Source organism: Cupressus sempervirens, chromosome 1 (genome assembly GCF_028749045.1).
Source record: "Cupressus sempervirens isolate cs-2001-9-10 chromosome 1, ASM2874904v1, whole genome shotgun sequence".
Taxonomy (NCBI): domain Eukaryota; kingdom Viridiplantae; phylum Streptophyta; class Pinopsida; order Cupressales; family Cupressaceae; genus Cupressus; species Cupressus sempervirens.
Window position 1 is genome coordinate 738772573 of NC_143118.1, and position 25412 is coordinate 738797984.

The window sequence follows — 25412 nt, forward strand, 5'->3', positions numbered from 1 at the left end:
CTCACTGCATTTGAGTTGTCTAACTTTGACAACTACAAACCTAAGAATGTTGAATCTACTTTCAAAGAAAAGCTATCATTGAAAGATGTTGAATAGGTAAAATCAAAAAAGGGAAGAAAGATGAAATATGTATCCAGTGACAGTAGCACTGATGACGAAGATGTGGAACAATTGGAAGCACTACTTGCTAGAAAATTTCATAGAGCTAAAGAAAAATTCAAAGGCAAGATGCCTATCATTTGTTTTAATTGCAATGAAGTAGGTCATATTGCTACCAGATGTACACAGAAAAAGGATTACAAGGAAGGCAACAAATACAAATATGGAAGAGAAGACAATAAGAGGGATTACAAAGACAAAGGCAAGAAGTTTTATAGTGTTGAAGAAAATTTTGATGATAATGATGATGAAGTTGTTTATGTAGCCATGAAGGACCAATCTAATGAAGAATAGCCTACAACACTAGTAACATGTATGAACAAGAATGACAGATGGATCATAGACAATGGATGCTCACATCACATGACAGGAGACAAAAGTAAGTTTATTAACTTTACTCAGTATGATGGAAATAGTGTTAGATTTGGTAATGATGCTCCATGTCAAATAAAAGGAAAAGGTTCCATTAAGCTTATAGAACAAATTTCATGTGATAATGCATACTATGTTGAAGGATTAAACTACAAATTGCTAAGTGTCTCACAATTAGGAAATATAGGATGCAAAGTAGAGTTTGGAAAAAAAATTGCAAAAATCTATGATACTGATGGTAAACTGATAGGAAAAGGAGATCAAACAAGAAGTAATCTATTTTACCTTGATATGGATGATGTCTCTTTTTTTGTTGCAAAATTTGACGATGAATGGTTATGGCATAGAAGGCTATGTCATGTCAACTTTGACAATCTGGTCAATATTAGTAAAATGAAGAAAGTCAGAGGTTTACCAAAATTGAAGAAGCCTAATAATACCATGTGAAAACAATGGCAGCTAGGAAAGATGAGAAATTCAAGTTTCAAAAGCAAAAACTATAAATCTAAAGAAGTACTTGAGTTAGTTCATACTAACTTATGTGGTCCAATGGAAGTACAAAGCTATAGAGGAGATAAATACACAATGTTGTTTGTTGATGACTATTCCAAATGATGACTGTTATGTTCTTAAGACAAAAATCTGATGCCTTTCAAATTTTTAAGTGGTATGTGGCTAGAGTTGAAAAGGAAATAGGAAAGAGCTTGAAATGCCTAAGATCAGATAGAGGTGGTGAATTCACATCAAAAGAATTTGAGATATTTTGTAATGATAAAGGAATCAAAAGACAAATGTCAGCTCCTAGAACTCCCCCATAGAATTGAATTGCTAAAAGAAGAAATAGATCTGTGATTGACTGGGCTAGACCATTAATGATGGAAAAGACTGTTGCTCTAAAATACTGGAGAGAAGCTGTAAGTGTAGCTATTCATACACTGAATCGAGTACACATCAAGAAAGGTAAAAATACAACACCTTTTGAATTATGGTATGGTCACTAACCCAATATAAAACATTTCAAAGTGTTTGGTTGCAAGTTCTTTATCCTTAAAGATGCTAGAAATGGAAATTTTGATGCAAAAAGTGATGAAGGCATATTTCTTGGTTACTCCACTAGAAGTAAGGCATACAAGTGTTTGAATACTAACACTAACAAAATTGTGGAAAGTGCAAATGTAAACTTTGATGAACATACAGAAGTCCAAGCTGAAGAACCAAAGAGAATGAATGAATATAGAAATTTTGTGTATTCTTATGAAGGAATGCCTATTTATGAGGATGCTTTCAATGAAATTGAAACTCAACAAAAAATTTCAGTTTTAGCCAAGTCATAACCAGTGAATACTGAGTTGCATTCAGAAGCCGAGTTGCAAAATGAAAGAAATGCACAATCTGATTCAAAAGTCAGTACACATGAAATAGATGAAGAACAACCTGACAACTCAGTACATAATGACCCTAAATCAGAAAGATCAAACATGGAAAGAAGGACAGAACCAAGATTATCCAAATATGTAAAAAGATATCACCCTGCTAAACAAATAATTGGTGACAAAGATGCAAGACCAATGACAAGGAAAAAACTAAGACATGAATCATGTCTGATTAGAAAATCTGAACCTAAAATAGTATATGGTGCATTACAAGATGATGACTAGTATAAAGCTATGGAAAAAGAGATTGATCAAATAAAGAAGAACAAAACCTAGAGTTTAGTTCCCAAACCAGTTGACAAAAATGTGATTGGCACCAAGTGGGTATTCAGGAACAAGCTAGATGAGAATGGTGAGATTACTAAAAACAAAGCTAGATTAGTATGCAAGGGTTATGCTCAAGAAGAATGACTAGACTATGGGGAAACATTTGCCCTTGTCGCTAGAATGGAAGGAGTAAGAACTTTACTTGCATATGCTGCATATAAAGATTTCAAAGTTTATCAGATGGATGTAAAGTTAACTTTTCTAAATGGTATACTAGAAGAAGAAGTCTACATTGAACAACCAGAAGGATTTGTTGATGAGAACAATAGCAATATGGTTTGTAAATTACATAAAGCACTCTATGGTCTAAAACAAGCACCTAGAGCATGGTATGAAAGACTTCACAAGTATCTAGTGCAAATAAGATTTGAAAGAACAAATGATAATAGCAATATGTACATCAAAGTAGAAGAAGGTAAGGATATTATTGTATCTGAAATCTTTGTTGATGACATAGTGTTTGGAGGAAAGGAAGTGCTTTTCAAAGGCTTTGCTAAAAAAATGAAACATGAGTTTGAAATGTCTATGTTTGGAGAGATCAAATTCTTTGTTGGATTGCAAGTACATCAACTAAAACATGGTATATTTGTGACACAATCAAAGTATATCAAAGAAATACTCAAAATGTTTAGATTGGAGGAGTCCAAACTAGTCAGCACACCAATGGCGACAGGAAATAAGCTATCCAAAAATGATGAATCAGCTGAAGTCAATTAAACAATGTATAGATCCATGATTGGAAACCTACAATATGTTGTACATAGAAAACTAGACATACCATTAGTAGTTGGAATAGTGGCTAGATTCTATGCTAATCCCAAAGAAAATCATCTCATAGCAGTAAAAAGAATAATGAGATATCTTAAAGGAACTGATAACTTTGGTCTATACTACAAAAAGAATGGAAAGTTTGAACTCAATGCATATACAGATGCAGATTAGGGAGGCAACATTAATGACAGAAAAAGCACAAGTGTAGGTGCATTATTTTTAGGTAAAAGGCTAGTTACATGGACTAGCAAGAAAGAAACATGCACATCCCAATCCACTGCAGAGTCAGAATATGTAGCAACTGTAGTCAATTGCACAAACATTGTGTGGCTCACACATCTATTCAGAGGAACAAAAGAAGAGGTAACAAAACCTATGATATCGTATTGTGATAATACAAGTTCTATAAACATATCCAAAAATCTAGTAATGCATGCAAAAACCAAGCATATTGCAATCAAGTATCATTATGTTAGAGAATTGGTAGAAGACAAACAAGTGAAGTTGGAATACATCCACACAAAGGAACAAATTGCAGATATCTTCACTAAACCATTGCCCAAGGATACTTATGAATATCTCAGAGGCAAGTTGGGGGTAATACCCCTAACTCAAGCAGTTTAAATTAACAAGGATGTTGCCCTGCATCAACAGGAACAAATCATTGAAATATCAACAGAATGATGCAAAGGATGATAGGAGGAGTGTAAACTCCAAATCAGTCACAAGCATGGTGATAGAGGGAGAAGACATCAAGAAGCCAAAGCTTGTATTTTGCATAATAAAGATGCTACATCTTTGGCATTTATGTCAAAGAGGGAGAAATATGCAAAAACCTGATCAATACAAAGCAAGAGGGAGATATATATGAAAGAGGGAGATTAATGAAGAAACTGAAAGATATATATAAAATCAGTAGTAAAGATGCAGTAGCTAGGAAAAGTAGCACACAATAGCAGACAAAGTACATACAATCTTGGTGGTAACTAAGTTGATCAATTGATCAGTTTAGTTTTGCCATCAATGCCAAAGAGGGAGATTGTTGGAACTAATTGAAAAGGTCATGAGGAAATTGTTAAAATAATCATATAGAACTAGTAAAGAATGTTCTCAATCATTGTTTTGTCATTGATGTCAAACTTGCTACTTGTAGGAATGACAATTGCTCTAGTGATCCAAATACTATCAAGTGGTTGATTGACAAGGAGGAGGCAATCAATAAGCTGTAACTAGAACACCTAGAGAAAGGTTGAAGTTATGATGTTTTGAAATAAGTAGAAGGATCAGCTAAGCCATTGATGAAAAATTGTGTTGATGACAGACACGGAGAATAGACACATTGAAACATATCAAAGATGTAAGTTTTTAGCTAAGACATCTGAAAAGCCTAACTAAAGTTCATTAGAGAGAGGGAGCCGAGCAAGTTAGTAGGTGCTGAAAAAATTCCTAGTTAAAGCCGAGCGACTGAACTTTAGATGTCGAGTGAACTTTAGATGTCGAGTGAACTTTAGATGCCGAGTGAACTTCAAGTGTCGAGTAAACTTTTGATGCCGAGTGAACTTCAGATGTCGAGTGAACTTCAAGTGTCGAGTAAAATCAAGTGCCGAGCAGATACAAGTGTCGAGCAGAAACAGATGCCAAGCATCAGAAAACCAATAGTGCCGAGTAACATAGAGATGTCGAGCATTAGTAAATCAATAATGGTGAGTTGCTGCATTATTTTCAAAATCAAAGATTCACCAGATCCAAGCTGACAAGGTTGTTATCTAAAAATCTATGAATTAAATGGAGGATAAGAATGATGAGCTGGTGGCACAAAACACCATGTAGAAAATTTTTGGAGACTAGAACTAGAGTCTAGACAAAGTTTTTAGATAAGAATAAGATATAGGGTAGATACATTGTATCCTACCTAATCCATTTGAATCCCTAAAGTTGGAAAGGGAGAATCGAGTGGCAAAGGCAAACCAGATTTCTATTTAAAAAGTCATAAGGTCATGAAGCAAATAGAGGAGAAGGTGGTTGAGCATAAAAGCATGAAGTACTAAAGGAGGTGCTAAGGAGAAAGAGAACATAGTTACTCTATTTTGATAAGAAGACCCTAGATATGATTGCATTGGCATGATGAGTAAGAAGACTTAAGGAGATGAAGCTTGAGAGGAAGACAAGCTGTCAGAGCTGAAGTGATTAAAGCCAAGCAAAAGGATAGAACTGAAGAGTGATCTAAAATTTGCAAAGTATGTTGTAAGTTGTATAAGATCAACATTCCATTATTGTTACTCTCTAGCAATTGTAATAGTTAGTTTAAATCCTATGGACTTAGGTTGGTTTAATAGCCATGAGGTAAATCCTTTGATCAGGCCCATTACTACCAGTTTGATAAAATCCTCTAACAAGGTCAGATTTAATAGTGTGTTGAAAGCCTTTAACAGGGTAGGCTTTTAATAGGGCATCACTTTAGAAGAGTGAGAATCAAGTAGAATGTTACTAGTGGTTTTTCCCAAATTGGGTTTCCATGTAAATCATTGTGTCATGTGTTAATCTTGCATGTTTTGTTACTGCATGTTGATTTACTGTAACTTGCTAATATAGTTGAACTAATTTTGGATGGATGAAAAGTGTATGGATTCATTAAAAGTAGTGAAAAAGTATTATTAGGGCATTTGGACCTTGGATAATTGATTCACCCCCTGCCTCTCAGTTATTCTAAAGAATTCTATCATGTTTTAAATTTTCTCTATTGTTAAATGCACATATCTCTAAGTGGGAGTCCTATTTTTCCGCTTTCCACTTTCTTCTCAAACACTCCTCTTTTCTCATTGCTGGAATTATGTCTCACATGGATCAAACTCTATTATCCCATATTGGTTGTGAGAAGCCTCTCACCTCCATATTTTCCTTTATAAGGGAGAGCCCTCTCCTCATTTTAGATATCCACAATTCATCCACAATACATCCACAATTACAGTATTGTTATGCTACAGATTTGGGGAGCAATTTTTGAAGGAGTTTGAGCATCAAAGCTTTTTGTGGAGAACTTCTATCTTCTTGTCTTATTCTCTCTTGCATCCATGGCTTCTATCATAAGGTTTCATCCTTGCATTTTCCTATTATCTTCGTGTCATATTTATTTTCTTAGATTAATATTTTTATTGTTATTAGATTTCTTTTCTTGCATTGTTTATCATTGTTATCATTTAGATTAGTTTGCATTTTCATTTGCATGTATATTTTTAGATCCTTGAATCTCTTGTTTCATGGTTTACTTGCATGGGCACAAACTAGGTCAAGTTGAGGGCCTCCGTTACAAACCCTTACACTCCATGAATAAAGAGCTATGAGTCATCATTCGAGACCTCATTTTTTAGTAATCTTAGATATAATGACTCATAGAAGTGTGCCCACATTTTAGGCATATAAATATCACTACCAAAATAAAAATAAAAATTAATAAAAATGATTAAACATTATAATTTTATTAAACATGGCTAACACTACCATTTACTACATAAGATGCCATTTTAGTTCACAACAAAGAATTATAGCTCAATAATCACCAATACACATACTCAAAATTTGAAAGTTTTAAATCAAATAAAAAAAAATTAACTATCATTTTTTTAAAAAGGTTTGAGCAAATATTTATTTTGAAAGATAAGTTTCAAAGTGTGAATTCTAAAATATTTGGTGTCCCAACATATACAATAGATATATCTTTTTAATTCTTCAAACATACACAATACATGTATCTTTTAAATTCCTCACTTTTTCCTAAAGTTTAATATTATTCAAAAAATTATTATTGAAACCTTAAGTCTATTTAAAATTATATCTTTTAGCACTGAAAAAAATCTTTATTTACTTGGTTTAATTTATAAATTTCATAAAAAGCATATTAATTTATTTCTATTTTTATTTATCATTACAATTATAAAAATCTATTTTACTTTTTGAAATGTCTATTGATTTTTTTAAAAATTCCTATAGAACAAAGCATTCATTTTTTATTTAATTCAATTTTCCAATTAAACTGACCAATCAACTCATAGATTTAAAAGATTAAAATAAACTTCATATGTTTATATTTTTGCTAAAAAAAATTTAGTAACAACATTGACATATTAAATAAATGTAAATCTCTATTAGGCTAGGGTCCCATGGGCACTTGCTTGCCTAAAAATAGAGTGGGTGTCACTTGTTGGAATTATGATTATTTTTATCATTAGTGATAGCACTTACTCAATTTTAAATGCTTACTAAGCATCCTGTGGTTACCTTGTAAGCTTAGCAGTTTAGTAGTTTACATCGAGCAGATAGTGGCTACCAAGCAAATACAGACAATGTGAAGTCCAATAGTGTCTACCGAGCTTCTTAGTATCTATCGTGCTTCATAATGTCTAGCAAGTAGTAATTTTTTGTCATGAAGATTCAATGTAAATTGAGCATTGAAATATTTAGTGTTTACCGAGTGAAGCAAGGTAAACTCAATGTGCAGTATCTATCGAGTGACACTACATCTATCAAATCACCAGTGGTTACCAAGTTTAGAACCACATTGAGTGATTAGTATGGAATAAGCCTTCACTTCTACTAAGTGCATGATGATGTCGAGTAATGTAGTGGACATTGTGTATCAGAAGGTCACCAAGTCAGTTTAGTGAAACTAAGTTATTTACTATTGGCCCGACTCTGTAATGTATTTGTTTACTTATATTTTGGCCAACCTTGTGATTTTGTAAATTTGAAAGGCATATATGTATGATGTATTGTAAGATATTAAACATGACAAAATGAATGAAAAAGGAATAGTGAGGTAATGTGAAGCATATGCGAAAGATTATTAGCAGTAGTTCAAGGAACACAACAAGGTCAATTCAAAGACTAAAAAGTTATATCCATCACAGGAGGTGATCAATATATTAAGGATCTTATCAGAAATTAGTTGAAAGAAGATCCACTACTTCATCCTAATAGGTGAATCAGTTTTCTAAATCCTTTAACAAGGTAGACTTAATAGTCTTTGTACAAATCTCCTAACAGAGTGCATACTTCATTGTATGTTTACAAATCGTCTAACAAGGTGGACCTAGCAGTCCTTTGTGCTCCTAATAGGGAAGATCACTAGAAGTGGTCAATGTAAGCCTTAATAGGCCAACTTTATACTACAGTATTGAAGTTTAGTGGGTATCATCCCCACCCAAGTTTTACTTTCTATTTGGAAGGTTTCTGGGTCACCAAAATATTGTGTTCTCTTGTGTAATGATTGTTTTATCTTTCAGAACTAATGCGTGTAGTAGCATAGATGGATGTGTGGTAAATTAATAAAAAGTTTTAAGGTTACTGATTCACCCCTCCCCTCTCACTAACCTATCATATCCTAAATATTTCCAACAATTGGTATTAGAGCTTTGTGGTTCTTAGGATAAAATTTTGGTAGCTTGAGCAAAGATCTAAAAGAAAAATGGAGATATTCAGACTTGACAAGGAAATTGAGAATGAAAAGCTAGATCTAGAGATGGCCATGGCTCAAGTCAAAGAAGAAAAGGAGCATCTTTACCAATCCCTAAAAGGAAGGAAGGAACTTGGAAGACAAATGATGACCATCGGTATGTTAAAGAAAATATTGATGACCTTTTACCATCAAGTAGCTATATGAAATTTTGGAACAAAGAAACAAGGCAACTGAAGACTTGGAGGCAAGAAATAATCAATCCAATTAGGATGAAGACCTCATTGATCAAATCTCTGGAGAAAATAAAGAAATCGAGATTCTCAAAGCACATAATGAAAGAATAAGAAGTGATCTAAATTGTGAAAGAGAAATTAATGAAAGAATATTGAGAGAACTGAGATGTGAAATGAAAATTGTTGAAAAATTAAAGAGTGACCTAAATACTAAAAAAAAAATCAATGAAAGAATGATGAAGTCACAAGAAGACATGAGTCAATTGATTTAGCAAAATGAGCCAAATCTTCATAAGCAAAAAGATAAAGCAGGACTTGGATACAATGAAGAACAAGGTGAATCTTCCAAGCAAGGTGCAAAAAGAAATCTAAAACCCTCATGTAATCATTGTGAAAAAATTAGTCACACATAAAACAAATGTTGGAGCAATGGAAAAGGAAAATTCAATGGAAGGTGCTATAACTCTAATCAGCATGATCACAAAGCCAATGAATGCAAGGAGAAACCAAAATTTGAAGGTAATTGTGACAAATGCAAAAAGCATGGTCACAACGCATCTCAATGCAGATCCAAAAAATTCAATCCAACTAAACAAATTGTAAAGCCAATATTTGGATTGGACTACAATGCTTGGTGTAGATGTCATTATTGTGGAGAATATGGACACATTGGTATAAATTGTGAAAGGCATCACCTAAGGAATAAGGACACTACTATAAGGTGCTACACATGCACTGAACTCGATCATATAGCTAAAAACTGCATGAATATAGGTAAAATTGAAGATGAAAAGAAAGTTAGGGCTGACAACATAAGGAAACAAATGAAGCAGCAATGGATTCCTAAATCCACTAAAGATATAAGCTCAAATCATGGAAGTGAAGTTACTCAAGAAGTGGGTGACTCCATCCCCTCAAACTAAATTCCTAAGAATGTGTTGGAGCTATACTCAGCAAGGAAATCATAAGTAGTTCCAAGAAATGTGAGGAATGTAAATGATCCAATCAGTATTGCAGATACACCAAGATCACAGAAAAGTTAGCCTTCGCCGAGCTACATTAGACACTACTGAGTATAATGATTAAAGACCTTACTAAGAAAAGTTGGGAATGAAAGAAAATTCTGTTCATCTACCAAGTTGATACACTTGCTGAGTTAGGTTAGTGGATGAAAATCTATCACGCATTTCAACAATATGGTACCTAGCATTAATGGAAAGATTTTCATCAAAATGGGAAAAATTCAACTTCATTTTTCATCGTATCCTTAGAGAAAAAAGATTTCCATGTGCATTCAAGCGATTTCGAGTGATTTCGAGCAAATTTCTAGTTAAGGAATTTGTTTGAAGATTTTCATCACTTACCGAGAAATAATGGCTTTTGCAAGCACTAGCATCAACAAGGAAAAATTTGGATTAGAAATGTTGATCAAGAGTGTAGAATGGAAAGCACAAAACTTCAAGTTGGTTCCCACAATAATAGAGGCACTTGACCCTAATGGCACACAGTCACAAATTCCACCAAAGGTACTTCTAATCAATGATATCCAAACTCATTTTAAATGTTCAATTCAAGAAATAGGAACCTTATAAATAGATAGCACATTAGAAGAAATGTGTGTTGATGGCTCACTAAAACCCAAACATAAACATTTGAAAACAAAAGGGTTGACCCACATATCTCATATGCCAAGAAGCTTCATTAGATATATTCTCAGTCATGTTCACAATCATTAGTTATGGTTGGGTCAACCTATATTAATCACCAAGAAGATGATTCACAAGATTACTGGACTTCCCATTCTCAGCAAAGCCAAATCCACCAAAACCCTAGGTTGGGATGAACTACAGAAGAAAACCCTAGCCGCGTGGGATGACAGAGGATTAAAGGTTAGCACTATTTCTGACGTAGAGGTGAGATATGGAATTCATGTGATTTCTCACAAGATTTATAGTTCCAGTCTTTTGAACAGTGTGTCATGTGAGGCCATAGACCTGGAATTTAAGGTTGTGAAGAAGAACTTGGAATATGACTTGTCCAAGCTATTGCTAAGGCAATTGATCAAGAACATGGATATCATCAGATCATCCAAGAATAATCCCTATAAATTTGGTTCTTTTTTAACATGCTTATTCTTTTATGTACAAAAATTCTTTCCCTCCAAAGGTTCTATCATGTAGAGAAAGGATGTTCCCATCTTATATCATATTAATGAGTTTATAGCAGAAATGGGTGTAAATTTTGATAGTATTATGGATAACTATTTTGAAGACTTCAAGGAAAGGATGAACAAAAGGTTCAATATTCCTCCTAAACTTGTTGAGTATTACAAAGATGATGTATGTTTCATGGTAGACTATGACAGAGTATACATTCAGGTAGTTAGGCCCTGAGTTGCATGGGTGAAAACTCTACCTTATGAGGTAAATGAGCTAGTAAATGAGCTGGTAAATGAGCACCAAGGATATCATTGAAGCACTGGTAAGTGAGCTAGTAGATCCCAAGCAACCAATTTTTGGTACCTATGATGAGGTAAAACTTAGAATTGAATTAGAGATCAAACTTCTCAAAGCAATCAGATAAGGTAAAAGAAAGGTTGCCAAAGTGAAAATTGCTACCAAGCCTGTAATGATTACCAAGGGAAAAGGTGAGGATGAAGAAGAGGACATGGAAATAGAAAATAAAGAGGAAGAATTAGAGAAGGAGGCAGAGCCAGCCAAGAAGAAAGGAAGGGTATCATCACTAAACCCCCAAAGGCTTCCACAACTATTTTCACTAGAAGAGGCAAAGGTAAGAATAAAGATGAAGTAATATTTAATAAGCCCCAACATACCTTCCAAGAAAGATTGAAATAGATGGAAGAGGGATCTGGCATCACAAATTTCAAAGGTTTAAAATTTGAAGCTAGAACAGATGCAAAGAAGATGCAGATTGAGGAACTGGTACTTACCAAGATGGGAAAATGGAAGTATTCCCCAAACTAGATTGCCCCTCAGATCTCAAAAGAATTTTTGGTAAGACTACAACCAAGGTGGGAGTTAGCCACTCAAATAGCAAAGGACATATATGAGTAGTCCTTGAAGAATCTTTTATCAAATCTTACTAAGTCAGAAATAAAGGTAGCCATGAATAATAATGAAGATAAAATGATGATTAAATTTCACACATGTTTGATTCTAATTAAGGATATTGAGCATGTTGTAAGAGATGCAACAAACATGTGGAAGAACATCTATCATTTGCATAAGCCTAGTAATGATCTAGTTGTGATCAAGGATGATGATGGTGATAGTAGTGATGAAGAAGATGACAGTGCTCCAAGTGCTACTAATGATTAGGAACTAAGGTCTGATGATGAAGAGAAAGGGGAAGAAGCTAAAGAGGAAGATAAGGAAGAGGATGAAGAAGATGACCCAATGAAGATTGCAGAACAAGTCATTGCCTCCCTTCCTCACTCTCCACCTAAGATGGAAAGATCATTAGGGTTGGAGACAACTTCAGTAGGATTGACTACATCGACATCAGAAACATAATCTACTCTTGCTACCCCACAAATCCAAGCATCTTCTATGAAAGTAGCAATTACTTCATGTACCGAGCTACAACTTTCTTCATCAGCACCTAAGCAATCAATCATAGCATCATCAATTGTGTCAACCTCCTCTGTTCCATGTAGTGTAAGTTCAATAGTTCATTCTACAATTTTTTCTACCATTGTTAGAACTCCAATTGTAAATATTCCTATGTGTACATCATTTTTGGGAAGCACACGAATTTTGGGCATAGTCGATACTTCTCTTAGATTTCCTCCAATTGCACCAATTCAAGTTTTTTCTACTAGTCCATCTATGTCAACTATCGTTTCTATTTCTAAATCCAAGGAAGTAAGCACTGAAGTAAAACCTAAGACTCATCTAAAACTTTTGCTTATTGGGAAGCAAATTGATGAAATTATAGACTTGGATAAAGAAATCATTCTTCCCAAGATAGATTTAGACACTGCCTCAGCCAATGAAATGAGAATGGTTAGTAAGCTTTTAGAGCAGAAGGCAAGGTAGAAGCAACTCATAGAAGAAAGGGACAGAGAATATACCATAATAGAGAATGCTAAAAACATAATTATTGAAGCTATTGGTGTTGATGTTGATCCATCTCAACACATTTTGTTGTAATTAGAAGAGGCTATAAATAAGTTCAATGAGGACACCTCTAGGCAAGAGAAAATCATTGAAAAGGAAGAAAAGGAACTTGACAATAAGGTGCTTGAGCACATTTCTCAGCACATTGCAATAAATCAGATTGAATTATCTTCAATTTTGAGCAACCTTAAGCAAGAATTTACAAATGTAACATCATTTTTTGGCAAGCTTTGTGATGTTACCAAGTACACCAAAGAGGTCAAAGAAAAATTAAATAAGATAGATGTGGAAATGAAGGATAGCGCTCAAAATTTGTAGCTTGACCATGGTTCAAGCTCATCTCATCACATGAAGGTGAAATTTTTGTCAAAAATGCATGCATAATTGTTTAAAGAAGAAGCCAGAATAAGGTCTATGTTGATTGACATTCAAAATATGATTCTTCCAGTCATGGACCAAATGCAAAAACATATTGCCTATTCAAAAACATTGATTCATGACAAAAATGTTTCTATAGTAGATGATATGATTGAACTTTTTGTAGAAGTTCAAGTGGCTCTCTCCACCTACAAAATTTTGCAAGATAATTGGGATAAGACATTGTCTCTTATTCTCAAGGTACATTATGAATTTCTCTCACATTTTGGTGTCTCAATTTAAATTTATATTATAAATTCTTTGGCATTATTGTCAAAAAGGGGAAGATAAGATTGTTGGCATTGGGAGTATGAAAGCAAAATGAGTAAGAGAGACATTGTACAGATAAAAGCTATGCATGCCATATGTATGGGGGACATATGTGAGATATGTAATATATGTATATAGCAGAGTAAATCAGAATGTTAGTTAACATAAGTTTTGGTTCATAAGTATTTTTGTCAGTAATGCCAAAGGGGATATTGTTGGCATTATGATTATTTTTGTTATTAGTGACAACACTTACTCAATTCTAAATGCTTACTGAGCATCCAATGGTTACCTTGTAAGCTTAGTAGTTCAGCAGTTTGCATCAAGCAGATAGTGGCTACCAAGCAAATATAAACAATGTAAAGTCTAGCAGTGTCTACCGAGCTTCTCAGTATCTACTATGCTTCACAATGTCTACCAAGTAGTAAGTTTGTGTCATGAAGATTCAGTGTAAATCAAGCATTAAAAGATTTATTGTTTATCGAGTGAAGCAAGGTAAACTCAGTATGTAGTATCTATTGAGTAACACTACATCTACAGAGTCACCAGTAGTTATCGAGTTCAAAACTACATTGAGTAATTAGTATGGACTGAGAATTCACTTCTACCAAGTGCATGATGATGTTGAGTAATGTAGTGGACATTGTGTATAAGAAGGTCACCGAGTTAGTTCAGTGAACCCAAGTTGTTTACTATTGGGCCAACTCTATAATGTATTTGTTTACTTTTATTTTGGCCAACCTTGTGATTTTGTAAATTCGAAAGGTACATATGTAAGATGTATTGTAAGATATCAAAAATAATCAAATTAATGAAAAAGGAATAGTGAAGTAATGTGAAGTATAAGCAAAAGATTATGAGCAGTAGTTCAAGGAACACAACAAGGTCAATTTAGAGATTGAAAAGTTATATCCATCACATGAGGTGATTAGTGCATATAGGATCTTATCAACAATTAGTTGCAAGTAGATCCACTGCTTCATCCTAATAGGTGAATCAATTTTCTAAATCCTTTAACAAGGTAGACTTAACAGTCTATGTACAAATTTTCTAATAGAGTGCATACTTCATTGTATGTTTGCAAATCCTCTAACAAGGTGGACCTAGTAGTCCTTTGTGCTCCTAATAGGGAAGATCACCAGAAGTGGTCAATGTAAGCCTTAATAGGCCAAGTTTATACTATAGTATTGAAGTTTTGTGGGTATCATCCCCACCCCAATTTTACTTTCTATTTGGAAGGTTTTTGGGTCACCAAAATATTGTGTTCTCTTGTGTAATGATTGTTTTATGTTTCAAAACTAATGCATGTAGTAGCATAGATGGATGTGTGGTAAATTAATAAAAAGTTTTAACGTTACTAATTCACCCCTCCCCTCTTAGTAACATGTCATATCCTAAATCTTTCCAACACCATTGAGCTTTTTTAGGAACATTTAAAAGGGAGCAATCCCATGGGGATTACATATAAATCTCTTTAAAAAATTAGCTCCTAAATTGAAGGAAATATTTTAAATATAAATTTTTGCATTTAGAATTTTTGGTGGGATAATTTCAATTTGGAGGGAAAATGAAGATTAGGTTCTTGCCAAGTTGGGCTCCTAATTAATAGGAAAAGATTCTAAATTAAGCTTTAGGCCCCCCAAAATATTATCATTGGATCTCTAGCTCCTTAAAAATAGAGGCCAAGCCCCACTATGGGACCCTAGGGTTATAAAATTCCTTAATGATAAAATATTTTCCTATCCTAATCAAAATGTAAACCACACCAATGGAAGTGTTAAAACCAAGAGGGGCAATAAAAGACTTACCAATGGTTACTAGATCTGACCATTTGAAAACATTTGTTGGCTCTATGAACTTAATTATTGTGTGCCTTCCAAAATCTAGCCATGTTGGTAGACCAGGCACCAAAGGTGACGCAGAACTATAGGTAGCAGCATTGCACCAGGGAGGCAATCCAACTAAACTATATAGGAGCTTGATAGGGTTTATGTGGGAGGTAGATGTTACAACTTCTAGAGGAGAAATTTTTTCAAATATTAGATCTCAAAGGATGCAGCCTAAATATGTGATGCAATTACTCCAAAAAAATATAGCTTAATAGATCAGCTATAGAAAAAGCATAGGTTTCAATAGAGGTATTTTTAGATTCAATGAGCTTTGCTAGAATCCTCCTTGTTAATCATAATGAAAACTGAATATAATAAAAAAAGTTCTCTTTTAGTTTGATTGAATGCCACATAGGAATGTGGTCTTATAAAAATCAAGGATGGACCAAACACTATTGAATAAAACCAATTTTGAGATGAATGGTAAAAGGGAAAATCCATGACCTTTGTCTACTTCTTTCTAGCTCTACCAAACATAAGGCATGGGATTTGTTTGACAAAATATGGAGTGGCAGAATGTCGATGGTAAGTGAAAAAGTTGCTTAATAGAATGTTGATACAAACATTAACATCACATGTAAATTTTTTGACAAAATGCCTGAAAGAAATGTTGTTTAATATGGACTAATTACAGGTTTTTCTTTTTTAAAACTAGCTTGTTAAAAATGGCTTTTGAGCCAATGAAATGGATTGTTTGAGCACAAAAATTAGGATCTTTGCTAGTATGCAAGATTTGGAGTCATATGTGAGGAATTCGATATTCCTTAATAGAGCCACCCACAAAGCAACCATCAGTATATTAGAATTCTTTAGAATAATTGAGAGGGGGGCGGGAGGGGGTGAATATGTTATCCAAGGTCTAAATGCCCTAATAATACTTTTTCTCTACTTTTAACGAATTCATACACTTTTCATCCATCCAAAATTAGATCAACCATATTAGCAAGTTACAGTAAATCAACATGCAGCAATAAAACATGCAATATTAACACATGACACAATGATCTATGTGAAAACCAAATTTGGGAAAAACCACTAGTAACATGCTACTTGATTCTCACTCTTCTAAAGTGATGCCCTATTAAAAGCCTGTCCTGTTAAAGGCTTACATCACACTGTTAAATGCGACCTTATTAGAGGATTTCACCAAACTGTTAGGAATGGGCCTTATCAAAGGACTTTAGAACATTCACTTGGAATGTCACCCTGTTAAAGGATTTATCTGATGGCTATTAAACCAACCTAAGTCCATATGATTTAAACTAACTATTACAATTGCTAGAGAGTAACAATAATGGAATGTTGATTTGATACAACTTACAACATACTTTGCAGATTTCATATCACTCTTCAGTTCTATCCTTTTGCTTGGCTTTAATCACTTCAGCTCTGACAGCTTGTCTTCCTCTCAAGCTTCATCTCCTTGAGTCTTCTTACTCATCATGCCAATGTAATCATAGCTGGGGTCTTCTTATCGAAACAGAGTAACTGTGCTTTCTTTCTCCTTAGCACCTCCTTCAGCACTTCATGCTTTTATGCTCGACCACCTTCTCCTTCTTTTGCTTCATGACCTGATGACTTCTTAAATAGAAATATGGTTTTCCTTTGCCACTCGATTCTCCCTTTCCAACTTTAGGGTTTCAAATGGATTAGGTAGGATACAATGTATCTACCCTATATCTTACTCTTATCTAGAAACTTCATCTAGACTCAAATTTTAATCTCCAAAAATGTTCTACATGGTGTTTTGTGCCACCACCTCATCATTCTTATCTTCCATTTAATTCACAGATTTCTAGATAACAACCTTATCGGCCTGGATCTGGTGAATCTTTGATTTTGAAAATAATGCACCAACTCGGCATTACTGATTTACTGATGCTCAACATCTTTGTGTTACTCGACACTATTAGTTTTTTGATGCTCGAGATCTGTTTCTGCTCAACCCTTTATTTTACTTGGCACCTGAAGTTCACTCAACATCTAAAGTTCACTTGGCATCTAAAGTTTACTCAGCATCTGAAGTTCACTCGGCATCTAAAGTTCACTTGAGATTTGAAGTTCACTCACTCAGCTTTAACTAGGAATATATTTGACACCTACTAGCTTGCTCAACTCCCTCTCTCTAATGAACTTTAGTTAGGCTTTACAGATGTCTTAGCTAAAACCTTACATCTTTGATATGTTTCAGTGTGCCCATCCTCTATGTCATCAATAAACTATTTCATCAATGACTTAGCTGAACCTTGTACTTCATTACAACATCATAACTTCAACCTTTCTCTAGGTGTTCTAGTTATAGCTTATTGATTGCCTCCTCCTTGTCAATCAACCACTTAATAGTATTTGGATCACTAAAACAATTGTCATTCCTGCAAGTAACAAGTTTGACATCAATGACAAAACAATGATTGAGAACATTCTTTACTAGTTCCATATGATCATTCCAACAATTTTCCTCATGATCTTTTCAATCATTTCCAACAATCTCCCTCTCTGGCATTGATGGCAAAACCAAACTGATCAATTGATGAACTTAGTTACCACCAAGATTGTATACGTTGTCTATTATTGTGTGCTACTTTTCTCGACTGTTGCATCTTTACTACTGATCTCATATATATCTTTCAATTTCTTCATTAATCTCCTTGTTTCATATATATCTGCCTCTTGCTTTGTATTGATCAAGTTTCTACATATTTCTCCCTCTTTGACATAAATGCCAAAGATGTAGCATCTTTATCATGCAAAATATAAGCTTTGGTTTCTCATGTTTTCTCCCTCTGTCACTATGCTTGTGACTAATTTGGAGTTTCTGCTTCTGCTGTCATCTTCTACATCATTCTATTGATATTTCAATGATTTTTTCTTGTTGATGCAGGAGCAGCATCCTTGTTGCTTTAAACTTCTTGTGTTATGGGCATTACCCCCAACTTGTCTCTAAGATATTCACAAGTATCCTTGGGCAATGGTTTAGTGAAGATATCTGCAGTTTGTTCCTTTGTGTGCATGTATTCCAACTTCACTTGTTTTTCTTCTACCAATTCTCTGACATAATGATAATTGATTGCAATATGATTTTTTTTTTCATGCATTACTATATTTTTGGATATGTTTATAGCACTTATATTATCACAATACAATATCACAGGTTTTGTTACCTCTTCTCTCATTCCTTTCAATAGATGTGTGAGCTACACAATGTTTGTGCAATTGACTGCAACTGCTACATATTATGATTCTGCAGTCGACTGGGATGTACATGTTTGTTTCTTGCTAGTCCAAGTAACTAGCCTTTTACCTAAAAATAATGCACCTCCATTTGTGCTTTTTCTATCATCAATGTTGCCTTCCCAATCTGCATCTGCATATGCATTGAGTTCAAACTTTCCATTCTTTTTGTATTATAGACCAAAGTTATCAGTTCCTTTAAGATATCTCATTATTCTTTTTACTGATATGAGATGATTTTCTTTGGGATTAGCAGAGAATCTAGCCACTATTCCAACTGCTAATGCTATGTCTGGTTTGCTATGTACAATATATTGTAATTTTCCAATCATGGATCTGTACATTATTTGATTGACTTTAGCTGATTCATCATTTTTGGATAGCTTATTTCTTGTCACCATTGGTGTGCTGACTAGTTTGGACTTCTCCAATCCAAACATTTTGAGTATTTCTTTGATATACTTTGATTGTGTCACAAATATACCATATTTTAGTTGATGTACTTGCAATCCAACAAAAAATTTGATCTCTCCAAACATAGAGATTTCAAACTCATGTTTCATTTTGTTAGCAAAGCCTTTTCAAAGCATTTCCTTTCCTCCAAACACTATGTCATCCACAAAGATTTTAGATACAATAATATCCTTACCTTCTTCTACTTTGATGTACATGTTGTTTTTATCATCTATTCTTTCAAATCCTATTTGCACTAGATACTTGTGAAGTCTCTCATACCATGCTCTAGGTTCTTGTTTCAAACCATAGAGTGCTTTATGTAATTTAAAAACCATATCCTTGTTGTTCTCATCAACAAATCCTTCTGATTGTTTAATGTAGACTTCTTCTTCTAATATACCATTTAGAAAAGCAGACTTTACATCCATCTGATAAACTTTGAAATCTTTATATGCAACATATGCAAGTAAAGTTCTTACTCCTTCCATTCTAGAAATGGAGGCAAATGTTTCCCCATAGTCTAGTCCTTCTTCTTAAGCATAACCCTTGCATACTAGTCTAGCTTTGTTTCTAGTAATCTCACCATTATCATCTAGCTTGTTCTTGAATACCCACTTAGTGCCAATCACATTTTTTTCAACTAGTCTGGGAACTAAACTCCAGGTTTTGTTCTTCTTTATTTGATCAATCTCTTCTTCCATAGCTTTATACCAGTCATCATCTTGTAATACACCATATACTATTTTAGGTTCAATTTTTCTATTCAAACATGATTCATGTCTTAGTTTGTTCCTTGTCATTGGTCTTGCATCTTTGTCACCAATTATCTATTCAGCAGGGTGATGTCTTTTTACATATTTGGATAATCATGGTTCTGTCCTTCTTTCCATGTTTGATCTTTCTAATTTAGGGTCACTATGTACTGAGTTGTAAGGTTGTTCTTTATCTATTTCATGTGTACTAACTTCAAAATTAGATTGTGCATTCCCTTCATTCTGCAACTCGGCTTCTGAATGCAACTCGGCATTTATTGTTTGTGACTCAGCTGAAACTGAAATTTTTTGTTGAGTTTTAGTTTGATTAACAACATCCTCATCAATAGGAATTCCTTCATAAGAATACACAAAGGTTCTGTATTCATTCATTCTCTTTGGTTCTTCAGCTTGGACTTCTATATGCTCATCAAAGTTTAAATTTGTACTTTCCACAATTTTGTTAGTGTTAGTATTCAAACACTTGTATGTCTTTCTTCTAGCGGAGTAACCAAGAAATATGCCTTCATCACTTTTTGCATCAAATTTTCCATTTCTAGCATCTTTAAGGATAAAGCACTTGTAACCAAACACTTTGAAATGTTTTACATTGGGTGAATGACCATACCATAATTCAAAAGGTGTCATATTTGTACCTTTCTTGTCTTGTACTCCATTTAGTGTATGAACAGCTACACTTACAGCTTCTCTCTAGTAATTTAGAGCAACAGTCTTTTTCATCATTAATGTTCTAGCACAGTCAATCACAAATCTATTTCTTCTTTCAAAAATTCCATTCTATGGGGAGTTCTGGGAGCTGAGGTTTGTCTTTTGATTCCTTTATCATTACAAAATATCTCGGATTCTTTTGATGTGAATTCACCACCTCTGTCTGATCTTAGGCATTTCAAGCTCTTTCCTATTTCCTTTTCAACTCTAGTCACATACCACTTAAACATTTGAAAGGCATTAGATTTTTGTCTTAAGAACATAATAGTCATCATTCTGGAATAGTCATCAACAAACAACATTATGTAGTTATCTCCTCTATAGCTTTGTACTTCCATTGGACTACATAAGTTAGTATGAACTAACTAAAGTACTTCTTTAGATGTATAGTTTTTGCTTTCGAAACTTGACTTTCTCATCTTTCCTAGCTGACATTGTTTGCACATCGTATTATCAGGCTTCTTCAATTTTGGTAAACCTATGACTTTCTTCATTTTACTAATATTGACCAGATTGTCAAAGTTGACATGACATACCCATTTGTGCCATAACCATTCATCATCAAACTTTGCAACAAAACAAGATACATCATCCATATCAAGGTAAAATAGATTACTCCTTGTTTGATCTCATTTTCCTATCTGTTTACCATTAGTATCATAGATTTTTGTTGTTTTGTTTCCAAACTCTACTTTGCATCTTATATTGCCTAACTGTGAGACACTCAGCAAATTGTAGTTTAATCCTTCAACATAGTATGCATTATCACATGAAATTTGTTCTGTAAGCTTACTGGAACCTTTTCCTTTTATTTGACATGGAGCATCATTACCAAATCTAACACTATTTCCATCATACTGAGTAAAGTTAACGAACTTACTTTTCTCTTGTGTCATGTGATGTGTGCATCTAGTATCTATGATTCATCTATCATTCTTGTTCATACATGTTACCAGTGTTGTAGGCTCTTCTTCATCAGATTGGTCCTTCATGGCTACATAAACAACTTCATCATCATTATCATCAGAATTTTCTTCAACAATATAACACTTCTTGCCTTTGTCTTTATAATCTCTCTTATTATCTTCTCTTTCATATTTCTATTTGTTGCCTTCCGTGTAATCCTTTTTCTATGTACATCTGGCAGCAATATGACCTACTTCATTGCAATTAAAACAAATGATAGGCATCTTACCTTTGAATTTTCCTTTAGCTCTGTGAAATCTTCTAGCAAGTAGTGCTTCCAATTGTTCCACATCTTCCTCATCAGAGCTACTGTCATTGGATACATATTTCATCTTTCTTCCCTTTTTTGATTTTACCTGTTCAGCATCTTTCAGTGATAGCTTTCCCTTGAAAGAAGATTCAAAATTCTTAGGTTTGTAGTTGTCAAAATTAGATAACTCAAATGCAGTGAGTCTACCCACTATACCTTCAAAACTTAGATTTTTTCTTGGTACACATCTTAATTCTTGTATTGTAGATACTCTAATAGCATAGATAGGGAGCAAAGTTCTTAAGAACTTACTATTAACAATATCTTCATCCAATTGACCATTCAAACATCTTATTGCACTTACCACTTCCTTTATTCTTTCCCCATACTAAGAAGCATTCTCATTTTCCTCCATTTTCATATCATCAAACTTTCCTCTGAGGTTTTCTCTTTTTGCACTTTGGATATTCTAATATCCTCCAGAAATGTCTGATAGGGCTTTCCACATTTTGAATGCAGTGTCACATCCTTTGATATCGTCAAATTTAGCATAGTTGAGTGTAGAGGCAATCTCCAGCATTGTCTGATTGTGTTCCTATTTGTTTTTCATATCTTATGCAGTAAGAGTACTAGTTGGATCAGATGTTCAGTAATAATTGAATTTTGGGCATAATCTCCTATGGATCCAAGATGTAGCTTCATCAAAGTTTGCCATGCAACAAAGTTATCTTTGTTGAGCTTGGGGACTTCTCTCTTAGAGATTTTGATCTTTCCTACTTATAGTCCCTTTAAACTGAAACAACAGTTTGGCTCTGATACCAATTGTTAGAATTCTTTAGAATAACTGAGAGGGGGGGGGGGGTGTGAATTAGTTATCTAAGGTTGAAATGTCATAATAATACTTTTTCTCTACTTTTAATGAATTCATACACTTTTCATCCATCCAAACTTAGATCAACCATATTAGCAAGTTACAGTAAATCAACATGTAGCAATAAAACATGCAAGATTAACACATGACACAATGATTTACATGGAAACCCAATTTGGGAAAAACCACCAGTAACATGCTACTTGATTCTCACTCTTCTAAAGTGATTCCTTGTTAAAAGCCTGCCCTATTAAAGGCTTACAATACACTATTAAATGTGACCTTGTTAGAGGATTTCACCAAACTATTAGGAATGGGCCTGATCAAAGGACTTTAGAACATTCACTTGGAATGTCACCCTGTTAAAGGATTTATCTAATGGCTATTAAACCAACCTAAGTCCATAGGATTTAAACTAATTGTTATAGTTGCTAGAGAGTAACAATAATGGAATATTGATCTAATACAACTTACAACATACTTTGCAGATTTCATATCACTCTTCAGTTCTATCTTTTTCTTGGCTTTAATCACTTCAGCTCTAACAGCTTGTCTTCCTCTCAAGCTTCGTCTCCTTGAGTTTTCTTACTCATCATGCCAATGCAATCATATCTGGGGTCTTCTTATCAAAATAGAGTAACTGTGCTTTCTTTCTCCTTAGCACCTCCTTCAACACTTTATGCTTTTATGCTCGACCAACTTCTCCATTTTTTGCTTCATGACCTTATGACTTCTTAAATAGAAATCTGGTTTGCCTTTGTCACTCGATTCTCCCTTTCCAACTTTAGGGTTTCAAATGGATTAGGTAGGATACAATGTATCTACCCTATATCTTGCTCTTATCTAGAAAATTTGTCTAGACTCTAGTTGTAATCTCCAAAAATGTTCTACATGGTGTTCTATGCCACCATCTCATCATTCTTATCTTCTATTTAATTCACAAATTTCTAGATAACAACCTTGTCAGCTTCGATCTGGTGAATCTTCAATTTTCAAAATAATGCAGCAACTCAACATTATTGATTTACTGATGCTTGACATCTCTGTCTTACTTGACACTATTAGTTTTCTGATGCTCGGCATCTATTTCTACTCAGGACTTGATTTTACTCAACACCTAAAGTTCACTCGGCATCTGAAGTTCACTTGACATCTGAAGTTCACTTGGCATCTAAAGTTTACTTGGCATCTAAAGTTCACTTGGCATCTGAAGTTCATTCGGCATCTAAAGTTTACTCGACATCTAAAGTTAACTCGCTTGGCTTTAACTAGGAATCTATTTAGTACCTACCAGCTTGCTCGGATCCCTCTCTTGAATGAACTTTAGTTAGGATTTATAGATGTCTTAGCTAAAACCTTACATCTTTGATATGTTTCAGTGTGCCCATCCTCTATGTCATCAATACACTATTTCATCAATGACCTAGCTGATCTTTGTACTTCATTACAAAATCATAACTTCAACCTTTCTCTAGGTGTTCTAGTTACACCTTACTGATTGCCTCCTCCTTGTCAATCAACCACTTAATAGTATTTGGATCACTAAAGCAATTTTCATTCCTACAAGTAGCAAGTTTGACATCAATGACAAAACAATGATTGAGAACATTCTTTACTAGTTCCATATGACCATTCCAACAATTTTCCTCATGATCTTTTGAATCATTTCCAACACAATAAGCTTACCTCTACATGTTTATTCTTAAATGCTAGCAGCTTTTATGAATTCAATATATTTCTTTTTTAATCTATGGATCAAGGATTTTTTCTGTTATTTTTCTTTAGTTGCTTCTTGGGGTGACTCTAATATAGGCAGAATGACACATGTTGTGATGATGCCTTGTGTGTCGTAGGAAATATTTTCATTACACATGTTGCAAGGACTATATTCCATTATCCTCATGGATGGAAATATAGGCAAGGAAAGAAAGTTATTTTTATAATTAGATTTATAATTTTTCTATTAATCTATATTTGAAGGTATCTGGAAATTTTGATCAAGTAGACAATATTTCAGTGGGTCTATCAATATTGTCTTCTAGTTTTGAAGTCATTAATTTTATTTCAAAACATGCTCTTGGACCATCCTAAAAAAATGCATTCAAAATAAGAGTTTGACTATAGATGATAGTGAAAGAAAAATATAAAAGAGAATTCACAAGAGAACAAGAAGCTTAAATAATACAACAGGAATTCCTCCTTTCCTACCCAAACAAAGAGAATTGTCTCTACAATCTAAATAATCCAATGAGTCCTTATTCTCACTTTTATGCCATATCTATGCACAACACTATTGAACAATATCTGCCCAAATCCACGCACTATGTTGGCTTAGCCCAAATTTGGATGCCATTATACTTGTAGTGTGAAGATTTAAGATAAATGTATCAAAAAAATACTCTAGAATGACATTGTCTACAGTAAGCTCCACTCCAAAAGAGTATCTATAGTCCAAAGTTAAGATCCAAGCTCTATAATATTTATTACATGCCAAAAAACCTTTTAGAATTTGTCTTTCTCCTTGTCACCTCATTTATGAAGAGATACATATTTACCATCTAGAATATCTTGTCCAAAAATGAACACAAGCAACTCCATGATGATGGGCATGACCCCAGGTATGAAGAATGCAATATACCTTGTTGTGAAGCTTGGGGAGCCTATGTAATTGTGACACTACAATTTCCATGGCATG